Source organism: Ahaetulla prasina, chromosome 3 (genome assembly GCF_028640845.1).
Source record: "Ahaetulla prasina isolate Xishuangbanna chromosome 3, ASM2864084v1, whole genome shotgun sequence".
Classification (NCBI taxonomy): Eukaryota; Metazoa; Chordata; class Lepidosauria; order Squamata; family Colubridae; genus Ahaetulla; species Ahaetulla prasina.
Window position 1 is genome coordinate 33,918,174 of NC_080541.1, and position 11,718 is coordinate 33,929,891.

Below are 11,718 nucleotides of genomic sequence, written 5' to 3' on the forward strand. Positions count from 1 at the left end.
CATGCATGCACAGCTCCCGCCAGCCAGCTGGTCTTTGGGTCTCTGCCACGCATGTGGGTGGTGGGGCATGGGCAGGGGTGGGGCAAGTACGGGGGGTGCGGGTGCATGCATTGGGGGGCATACACATGCGTGGGGGCAGGGAGCATACGGGGCCCCATGCGTGCATGCAGGGGGCTAGACGCACAGGTGCAGGGCGGGATGGGGTAGGGTGCATGCGCAGGACCTGTGCGCATTGCGCTTTGGGCACTCGGTCTGGAAAAGGTTAGCCATCACTGATCTAATGGATCAGATTTGACAGAGATTTGACAGATTTTTAAATTAATTTTATGCTAGCTTACAGAAAACATGTGAAAGAGGCAGGAGGTCTTGCAAACTACTGTTGCCACCAATGTCTGTATATGTCCCAATAGCTTGTTAAGTCTCCAGTTTTCTTGTATTGCACAAAAAGATGTGCCAAAGATTTCTATATATATATTTTTACATAAGCAAGTAGAAAAGTCTTTGAGCAACCAGGAAAGTAGGTTTGCCAATCATGTGAAGGTTCGTTTCATTTCTGATAATCACAATAGAAACCATCTGCATGTTACTTTCCATTCAGTATGGAGAGATCAGAGATATCAAGGGCCTGGCCTGCATGCCTCATTTTTCTAAAAATCTCCTAACTTTTCAATCTTAAAGCAGTTGGCCATGCTAGTGGGAAATGTTGAGAGTTGATCTCAAATGTGTCTGGAAAGTTTCAAGTTGCCGAAAGTTGGCACAAGTCATACAAACATAATATAGTGCAGAAGATCCCCCAACCTCCCTTATTCTATCCATATTATTTTCCAGTTTGAGAAAGTTCAAGAATGTTTTGCAAGTACAATTAGACTAACTTCTTCAGGCAGGTGGCAGGCTAGGATAATGTGAAATAAGCACAGATCTAACTACCTGTAACATAGAACAGAGAAGAACAACCTTGGTGCTGTATTTTTATTGATGCATCCTAGGATTGCATTTGCTTTCCTTGAACCCATAATTGCACTGTTCGCTCATATTCACCAAACCGTCATAATTCTCTTCTCAAGTACTTATGCCCAGTATTGTTTCCCTTTCATTCTGGGTACCAGAGTTTAGGAAGGACCATGACAAACTGTAGAATCTGCGAAGGAGAATAACCAATATAATTATTAGAGAATGTTTGTGCTTAAACAAAGACTGAATCTTTTGGTGATATTGGTTTCACATAATGGGCAAGATGTAGGAATAGATACTTCCAAGATCCTTTCAATCTCTACATCCAATGATTCTATGAACAAAGGATTACATCAAAAATATGCTGGCTAGTCAGAGACTGTAACATCTGTTGACAATGAAAGTCTGAAACAAGAAGGTAATGTTTGCTAACAATGTTATTGTAGTTCAACGTGGAAGAGAAGAACATCACCTGGTAGTGCAGAGATGATCTTCCTTTTTCTTTATTTGGATTAAGAGTAGCAAAAGTTCTTCATTCATCCTTAAAGACCATCATGCAACCAAAATATAATAGAACATTAATCACACATCAGAGCCTTCAACATGAGGCCCATGGAGTTTGTTGCTCATAAATACCTTCCTGGCTCCTTCCATACTCTCTCATCCACCTGTTTACAATTTAAAAAGATAATTTTTAAAGGTGCATGCTGGATCATTGCAAATCAGGTATCATTTTTGTTTTCAAGTACTGTATGCTTTCGGTCTTGATATTAACTTCAGAATCTTTCTTGGAAAATAAAATTGAACAGGGACTGACTGGGCTCCTGGTTGTCTTAATTAACCTGTAGATGGCTTTATGATTTTCTAATAATTTTAGGAAATTATTATTAGGAAACATATATCATCTAAATTATTAGGAAAACAAAAACTTATATGTTGACTATAATCTGTTGACTGGACAAGGTTACTGAATCCTCAACACTGCCCAAAAGGTCCTTCACTTTTGAAAAGATGCTTTCTGTGCTAGGATATGTTAATTTTGTTCTGCTATGGGACAAAATTAATTGCTAAAACTAATGTCATTTGTTGGCTGACTCAACAATAGCTGGTGACTCCTTAGGGTTTATTTAATAGCTAGAAACACAAGACAGGCAAAGTTCAGTTTGACATCGTCACAAGCAGGAAGCTAGCAATGAGTAAAGCCCATCATGTATCCTCATTGTCTAATTGCTTTTATATGCAGAAATCCAAATAGGATCTGCTACTCAGAATATGGGTAAGTGTCTCTTGAAATTAAATCTTAATTATGTTTTATATATATATATATATTTATATATATATATATATATATATATATATATATATATATATGCATATATATATATAAAACATATATGTATATATATGTACACACACACACACACACACACACACACACACACATATATATATGTATATGGGTTCTATCATATCGCAAGATCTCAAATGGACAGCTAACATCAAAAACATCATTAAAAAAGGACAACAAAGAATGTTCTTTCTGCGCCAACTCAGTAAGCTCAAACTGCCCAAGGAGCTGCTGATCCAATTCTACAGAGGAATTATTGAGTCTGTCATTTGCATCTCTATAACTGTCTGGTTCAGTTCTGCAACCCAACAAGAAAAACACAGACTTCAGAGGATAATTAGAACTGCAGAAAAAATAATTGCTACCAACCTGCCTTCCATTGAGGACCTGTATACTGCACGAATCAAGAAGAGGACCGTGAAAATATTTGCAGATCCCTCGCATCCTGGACATAAACTGTTTCAACTCCTACCCTCAAAATGACGCTATAGAGCACTGCACACCAGAACAACTAGACACAAGAACAGTTTTTTCCCGAAGGCCATCACTCTGCTAAACAAATAATTCCCTCAACACTGTCAGACTATTTACTGAATCTGCACTACTATTAATCGTTTCATAGTTCCCATCACCAATCTCTTTCCACTTATGACTGTATGACTATAACTTGTTGCTGGCAATCCTTATGATTTATATTGATATATTGATCATCAATTGTGTTGTAAATGTTGTACCTTGATGAACGTATCTTTTCTTTTATGTACACTGAGAGCATATGCACCAAGACAAATTCCTTGTGTGTCCAATCACACTTGGCCAATAAAAATTCTATTCTATTATGATTGTCTCTCTTTCTAATTTCTAGCAATCCATGTAATGGCCATTTTGAATGGTTTTGTACTCTGGAACAGTTCAAATGGCCAATACACACATTCCTATGTACTGTAACTATTTTGCTAATGGGCCTTTTAATCAAATCAACTCCTTCACTTTATAAAAAGTTTAGGATAGTAATTGCAGAATAGCAGTGGATAGCAGATAAAGAATGAAAGTGTAGTTGTACATTAGCAATGATGTTGGCCCTTGAGATCAAAGGGGCATATTTTTCATCCACAGAATTCTGATTCCTAGGAGACGACTCTACACCTTACAAGCAATGATGCCTGCTTAATGTCTATAGCAACTTTCACTCTTATAACACAATTAATTACAGTGGCAGAGCCAAGGCTCCAGTGAACAAGTCATACTGTTTTTCAAGTTGATTTGCCAAGCAACTTGTATGTTTTTAACTTTTTGCAACCTGACAAGTCATTTATTTTATTTTATTTTATTTTCCTCAAGACTGCTCTGTAACACAAGTGACTCACCATGATAATGGAGCTCAGCAGCAGGGGATCATGGCCTGTCAGATGCCTGGTACATCTTCTTTGAAGAGAATATATGTAGTTCAGGGTTGAACTATGGAGTCCTTGGTGCTCTCTGAGCTTGATTGTTTGCTTGCAAATGAAAATAGAGTTTGTTCCCTGATTACATATAGTGCTTGACTTGCCAGTTTTGGTGGGAATATGTTTTTTCCCCTTGTAGTTCCTTGATTAGGTTATTTTTTTCTGCTTGAGGGTTTGGCTACTGTTAATCCCTGCTTATCTAGGTGTTGACTGCTGGAGTGGATGTGTTTTGGCCTTTTTGCTTCCTACTTAAATTTATTATTGCTTCTTTTGAATCTAGTATATGTCTATGTGTCTACAATGGTTGACTTGTCAGAATGCCAGGTTTTTGGATTTAGTTTGGGCTAGGATGCTTATTATTTCCCAGTTGGAACTATGGATCAGTCTGTCCATGTGTTGTCAAATAAATTTTTTTTTATTTTTTTTTAATTTATTTATTTGATTTTTATACCGCCCTTCTCCCAAAGGACTCAGGGCGGTGTACAGGCAGAATAATTTAATTTTTTAATTTTTTTAATTTTTTAATTAAATTTTTTTAATTTATTTATTTGATTTTTATACCGCCCTTCTCCCAAAGGACTCAGGGCGGTGTACAGGCAGAATAAAACGAACAATACAAAATACAATTAAAACGGAATTTAAAAAACTTATTTAAATAGCCTGAAAATTTAAAAATTTACCATACACTAAAAAACCCCTTTTAAAATTAATAAAATTTAACATTTAAAATTCAATTTAAGCCAGCCCCGCGCAGATAAAAAGGTGTGTCTTCAGTTCGCGGCGGAAAGTCCGAAGGTCAGGTATTTGGCGTAAACCTGGGGGAAGTTCGTTCCAGAGTGTGGGAGCCCCCACAGAGAAGGCCCTTCCCCTGAGGGCCGCCAGCCGACATTGTTTGGCGGACGGCACCCTGAGAAGTCCCTCTCTGTGAGAGCAATGAAAATGACTTTTCATTGTGTTTTCTGACTACTAGTTGGTGTTCATGGATACACTGTACTAGTCTTGTGTTTGTTGTACATAGTAGCTGTTAGGCTGCTAGAAATAAAGCACAGTCACCTGGTGTTTCCTAGTTGGGTAATGAATTGTCTGAAAACAAACAACCAAGTTCAGAGAACACCAAGGACGTCACCTTTTCTTTGATTTGCTGAACCAATCAACAAACAAGAAGTTTCTTCATTTGTCTGTGTAGGCCCATATACACAATGGTGGACTTCATTCATTTTCATAGGTGATTAGATTTTGAGCTGAAAGCAACCAAACAGAATATAAATCGTTCAGCTTCGGGATGGCCTGGATCAAAATTGGGTGGATCCAGGTGAGAGGTCGGAGAGCTGTCTTGTTGAGACTGTTTGGGATAAGTTTGACCCTGTGGCTCCCGAGGACATGGACAGGTTATTGGGGAGGTTGAATGCCACCACATGTTTGGTACTGGCCACACAGGAGGTGACACGAGGCTGGCTCCAGGGGATTACTAATGCTTCTTTGTCGGAGGGGGTCTTTCCTGCCGCCTTGAAAGAGGCGGTGGTAAGACCTCTCCTCAAGAAGCCTTCCCTGGACCCAGCTGTTTTAGGTAATTATCGTCCGGTCTCCAACCTTCGCTTTGTGGTGAAGGTTGTAGAGAGTGTGGTGGCACGTCAATTACCCCAGTACCTGGATGAAACTGTCTATCTAGACCCGTTCCAGTCCGGCTTTCGGCCCGGATACAGCACGGAGACAGCTTTGGTCGCATTGGTTGATGATCTCTGGAGAGCCAGGGATAGGGGTTATTCCTCTGCCTTGGTCCTATTAGACCTCTCAGCAGCTTTTGATACCATCGACCATGGTATCTTGCTGCACCGGTTGGAGGGATTGGGAGTGGGAGGCACCGTTTATTGGTGGTTCTCCTCCTATCATCGGTCGCAGACGGTGTTGACGGGAGGGCAGAGGTCGACCCTGAGGCACCTCACTTGTGGGGTGCCGCAGGGGTCGATTCTCTCGCCCCTCCTGTTCAACATCTATATGAAGCCGCTGGGTGAGATCATCAGTGGTTTCGGTGTGAGGTACCAACTGTATGCTGATGATACTCAGCTGTACTTTTCCACACCGGGCCACCCCAACGAAGCTATCGAAGTGCTGTCCCGGTGTCTGTAGGCCATACGGGTCTGGATGGGGAGAAACAGGCTCAAACTCAATCCCTCAAAGACAGAGTGGTTGTGGATGCCGGCACCCCGGTACAGTCAGCTGCAGCCCTGGCTGACTGTTGGGTGCGAGTCATTGGCCCCAATGGAAAGGGTGCGCAACTTGGGCGTTCTCCTGGATGGACGGCTGTCTTTTGAAGACCATTTGACAGCTGTCTCCAGGTTTTTACCAGGTCCGCCTGGTCCACCAGTTGCGCCCCTTCCTAGACCGGGATGCCCTATGCATGGTCACTCATGCTCTCGTGACATCTCGCCTGGATTACTGCAATGCTCTCTACATGGGGCTTCCCTTGAAGAGCACCCGGAGGCTCCAGTTAGTCCAGAATGCGGCTGTGCGGGTGATAGAGGGAGCCCCTCGTGGCTCCCATGTGAAACCACTCCTGCGCAGACTGCACTGGCTACCTGTGGCCTTTCGGGTGCGCTTCAAGGTTTTGGTAACTATCTTCAAAGCGCTCCATGGCTTAGGGCCGGGTTACCTACGGGACCGTCTGCTGCCACCGATTGCCTCCCACCGACCCGTGCGCTCTCACAGGGAGGGACTCTTTAGGGTGCCGTCCACCAGGCAGTGCCAACTGGTGACACCCAGGGGAAGGGCCTTCTCTGTGGGGGCTCCCATCCTCTGGAATGAACTTCCCCCAGGACTCCATCAACTTCCTGACCTTCGAACCTTTCGCCGCGAGCTTAAGACACATTTATTTATCTGCGCAGGATTGGGCTAGAATTTTAATTTTAAATTTAGTTTTTAACGGGGTTTTATTATTTTAATTATAATTTTAAATTCGGCCTTATTCAATAAGTTTTTTAATTAGTGTTTTATCTTGTATTTATATTTGTGTTTTTATCAGGCTGTAAACCGCCCTGAGTCCTTCGGGAGATAGGGCGGTATAAAAATGTGATTAAATAAATAAATAAAATAAATAAATAAAATTGAGTCTCCCATCTCTAGTGCAGAGGATTCAAACACAAATTCATAGCCAATTATTGAGCACACCACATGAAAACATTGATACCTTGTGTTTTGTTCAGTAACCTCAGTAATAAATCAGCTATTTTTTGCTTTCTTGAATCACATGCTGTCTGATATTGTATGTGTTCCTTTCCACTGGATTATGGTCAAGGAGGAGGAAGAGATGCATTGCATTTGTCTTGCCTTTTCTCTGAGAACTGTGTGAGTGCAAACTCCAACTGCAGGTTTCAGCAAAAATTATATAACTGTATTGTTGATCTTTAAAATTTAGAGTACTTGAAAAATAACAGAACACTTATAATCATTTGTTACATACACAGGTAGAATCGCACAAAAACAGGCAAGATTTTGGATGAGATTTTAGCAATTTGGAGGGAGGTTTGAACCTTACTTTATATATTCATTGACAATCATGCCAAGATTGTCTAGTTCCTGAGGAAATTATAAATAAGGAAGGCAGATTGTTTTAGTTTACTTGAACTTGAACTCTTCAAGTACATTTTAAAAATATTTTGAACAATTCTGGAGAACTCAAAAGCTTATTTAATGCTTTGCAGTACAGTTAGTTCTAATAATATATTATTCCAGTTTATATCCAGCTTATATAAGGTACAACAATCTCAATAGATTGCAGCAGTAGATCAAGATTGGATGGGCTGGAACCCTAAATTAGGTTGGTCCTGGATAAGATATTGTCAGAGAATCTCAGAAGGCAACAGTAGCAAACCAGTACTGCTGCCTGGAAAACCAAATGGCTGTATCTACATGGTGACCTTACCCATCTTTTTTGACACAGGAATTGAATAGTCCATTCTCTAATACCTATATCATATATAATATACCATATCATCATCATCTGCAAAGACTGCATGTAATTAATTAAATACAAACATTTCAACATGTAATAAAATTAGAATAGAGAAGTCAACATAAGTGCAATTATCTAATATTACTATACTATTTAACCAATAGCACAGTATCATGGCTGTGCTGTTAGAAGGCAGTTACTGGTTAATAGTGCAGTATCATGGTTAGAAGGGGAAATACTAGATTTGCCTAGCAGGCCATTCCCCTTCTAATAAAATATTATCCTATTGTTTCCTTTCATTATATTTAATTAATATAGTTATTATATACTAATGCTTATATATATGCTTATATATTGTATAGTTATTTCATGCTTATGCTTATATATACTGTGTGACAAAAATAAATAAATAAAAAATATTATTTCCTTGTCAAATTTAAAAAGCAGGATAACAGCATGTGCAAATTTTCTTCCACAAGAGTGTCTCAAAATCTTCCTTTGAGTAAATGAAGGGCAGAGCATTGAGTCTAGGAATTATGAAAGCTCTTTTAGAAGGTGGATATAAAATGTTGTTGAAACGATTACCATAGCATAACAATCTTCTCATCAACTATACCATACAAGGAAGAATAGCCTCTCAGATCTCTCTGTACATAACAATATCTAAATAGCACTATTTCACAGTAATATATTTGATGTCTCTGATACATAAACAAAGTCATAATAGGCCACTAAAGATGCTGTTTTGTTCTACAGTTATATTGTTTAACTTCGTCATACAATATCCGGACATAATTTTCACTATTCTGTAGCTTGCCGTTTTTTAAATCTATGCAAGAGCTCATAGCAAAGTAAGTGGTACATTGGCTGACAGAGTGTGTTTATCTGACAGGATAGTGCCATCAGCTGGCCAATTCAATATATTGGTGGATTTTGCTGAAAAATTCAGACAGCTGCACATTATCAAATATAAACTGAATTATATATGGTTGTTTGTGGTCAAAAATGTGGACCTGAACAACTAAATACAATTCTCTGTCCTCTTGGGTAAAGTTAATCTGGACTCTTGATGTCAATCACTAGTTACTATGTTCAGAATTGCTAGTTCATGGTTCATTCTTACATGTAGCATCATGTACTGTGTAGAATCAAACTAAGCTAATCTCTGCCTGTTGCATAATTTATTTGGGAGCTAAGGGGGAAACCTTTCAAACTTCTTTTTAAAACACAAGGGAAATTGGGAAGCCCAGGGTAAGAAAAATAATAACAAAAACTAAAATATTTTTGCTACATTTAGAACTAGTCTTCTTCTACTTGCTAGACAAGAAACGTACTGAAGTGCATACCTGAAAAAGATAGAACTATAGGCAACCTAATATGGAAAAGCGCACTTTAGAAATGGAATAGAAAAAAACATCAACTCTAATATTGTTTCAATAGTGATTGGACGATTAATAGCGGTGATGTCATCCATTTTTGCTGTCTAGAAGCACTTGTCTGTCCATTCTTCTGATGGCCAACTGAGCAGTTCAATGAAGCCCTCAGTCACAATGCATAGGCATTGCTGGCATAGGCAATTCCATTTGTGTGAACCCATTCACGATCCTTTGTAAGACATAGTTGATTAGTTGATGTGTGGTGTAAAATCAGTCTGTAATGGTTGCTTAAGTAAAAAAAGAAGAAGAAGAAGAGGAGGAGGAGGAGGAGGAGGAGGAGGAGAAAGAAGGAGAAGAAGAAGAAGAAGGAGAAGAAGAAGAAGAGGAGGAGGAGGAGGAGGAGGAGGAGGAGGAGGAGGAGGAGGAGGAGGAGGAGGAAGAGAAAAACCATAGTTAAATTTTGTGCTTAAAACCGGTCTTTGTAGATCAGAGGAAAAGATGCTGAAAACTGAATTGACTTCATTAGATTAAAAGGAAACAACTCTTTCATGAGGAAAGCTTATGACGTCTGAGGCTTTTTAGTGCAGGAAAAATATGAGTAAATAGGTACTGTTAGAGGTGTCTAATGCCATGCATGATAGAGAAAATTAATAGGGTGTTTTTTTTCCCTCTCTCCTTCTTTCAAGATATTACAACAAGGAGTCATCGGATGAAGTTAATTAATGGGCCATTTAGCTTCTCTTCTTGAAGCCAAATAGATGTTATTACCTCATGCAATCAGATTATGTCCAAAAACCTCTTCCTTGGAAAAAAATTATGTAAACCATGTGGCTGTCTGGGAGGGAGGAATGGATTTCATTAATATTCAGATATATGTCAGTATCATGTTGGTGGAAATTTTGATATGAAAGCCAATGTGATGTAGTGGCAAGGATCAGGAATATAGAATAAGAGCAAGGAGATCCAGGTTTAGTTCCCACTGTAACTACGGTACAGGAGCTCCTGCCTCCCAGATTTTGTGTAATAAAATGAAAAAAGCGTTTGGCAGAAAGGAAGACAGAAATTGAACAAATACCATATTTTTTGGAGTATAAGATGCACTGGAGTATAAGATGCACCTTAGTTTTTGGGGAGGAAAATAGGAAAAAAAATTCTGCCTACCAGGTATTCATCTGGCTAGCGTCTTTAACCTGGTCAGCTTCAGCACATTAGTTCACTCGGTTTTGAGGTTAGGGCTGGTTGGGTCTAAAAAACAGCTTCAAAAGCACAGCTGATTGTCGGAAGGAGCTCCAGTGAATAAAGCAGGCGAAGCACAAAAGGGGTAAGAGAAGGCAGCAGCTGTTCCGGGTAACTATTTTGGGCACCGCGTGTTGCGTTTTCAGCCTCCAAATGCATTGTGTTTTTGGGCGGCAATCGGTGGCAATGTGCTTTGGCAATCCCCGAAGCCCTGAAGGGTTCTCAAACAGAGCGTTTGGAGGCTGAAAACGCGATGCATGGAGCCCAAAAACACAAGCCATTGTCGGTAGCAATCTCTGCAGCCAGGAAGAGGATGTGCGAAGGCCTAAGGGTGGGGGCCGGCAAGTGGGCAGAGTTACATTTGGAGTATTCCCTCCTTTAGGAGGAAAAAAAATGTGTCTTATACTCCAAAAAATATGGTATGTCAAATATGGCTCTGCTCCATATTCATATGTTGGGATAATCATTAAGGTAATATAAATACAATAAATCACCCATTCAACCAGCAAACCTGCATCTGTTTAGAGGCTCTTAAAACTGTTGTCCTTTTCCAACAGAGACTATGCTTTGGTAATAACTGTAGGATTCACTTCATACTGTCACTCTATTTGTAAGAGAGAAAAAGCTATTGCTATAACTGCCTGTCATGGAGATCAGTGTTATTTCTCCATCTTAGTGACCTTGAAGCACCTGTGAACTACTATTCCCAAAACTCTTATCAAGCACAGGCATTTCAGATTAAGAAAGGATGGATTAGATATACCAAGGTGATCATATTTCCATGACATAACCTGTGCTGTGGTATCTGGACAGTTGTTACATGATAAGAAAGCCTTAAAGCTCTCCCAATGAGCAAACAATCCACCTCCCAAACAAATATATAGATAGAGAAGTATAGTACACTCTTCTCTTGGAGTAGTATAGGGTCCAGCCACATCACCATAGCAATAAGACATAGACCACTAATAACTCCATGCAAGATTTCCAGATCATCATTCTCATTGCATCAGCAGTTCAAAGGCCCAGATGATTTAAGGGCCAAAAATACTCACTCCAAATCAAGTTAGTCCATCTGGAATGTGACAGATTGCAGAGTCTGCCAATGATTGTTGATCAAAGAAAACCCCTCCTCTCTCTACATGAGGGATTCGAGCAACAGAGAAAAAGAGAGTGCTTTGTGGAACTGCAAAATTAAAAATGAAACAAAGAACCTAAAGGGAGTCCAGCTTTGATATTGATACCATGGATTTTAGAGTTTATTTACTCTTATTTCTTTTAACCCTTAGAGAGTCTCTCAAAGCTGCTCTTAGAAGTACACAGGAACACTGAATTAAATAAACAGGAGAGAAAATAAGATCCAGACAATGACTTATCAACCTTCTTGTAAAATGTGATCATGCACTGGCCAAGCTA

General features: G+C 39.7%; 1 long non-coding RNA gene across 1 annotated transcript; it reads right to left on the reverse strand.

Moving 5' to 3' along the window:
• Positions 1-1,022: 1,022 nt before the first annotated feature.
• LOC131196374 (uncharacterized) lies at positions 1,023-10,349 on the reverse strand. The gene is made up of 3 exons (XR_009154705.1): positions 10,231-10,349; positions 9,040-9,356; positions 1,023-1,138 (listed from the first exon to the last, which is right to left on the reverse strand). It is a non-coding gene; the product is annotated as an uncharacterized LOC131196374 (long non-coding RNA).
• Between the last annotated feature and the right edge of the window lie 1,369 nt (positions 10,350-11,718).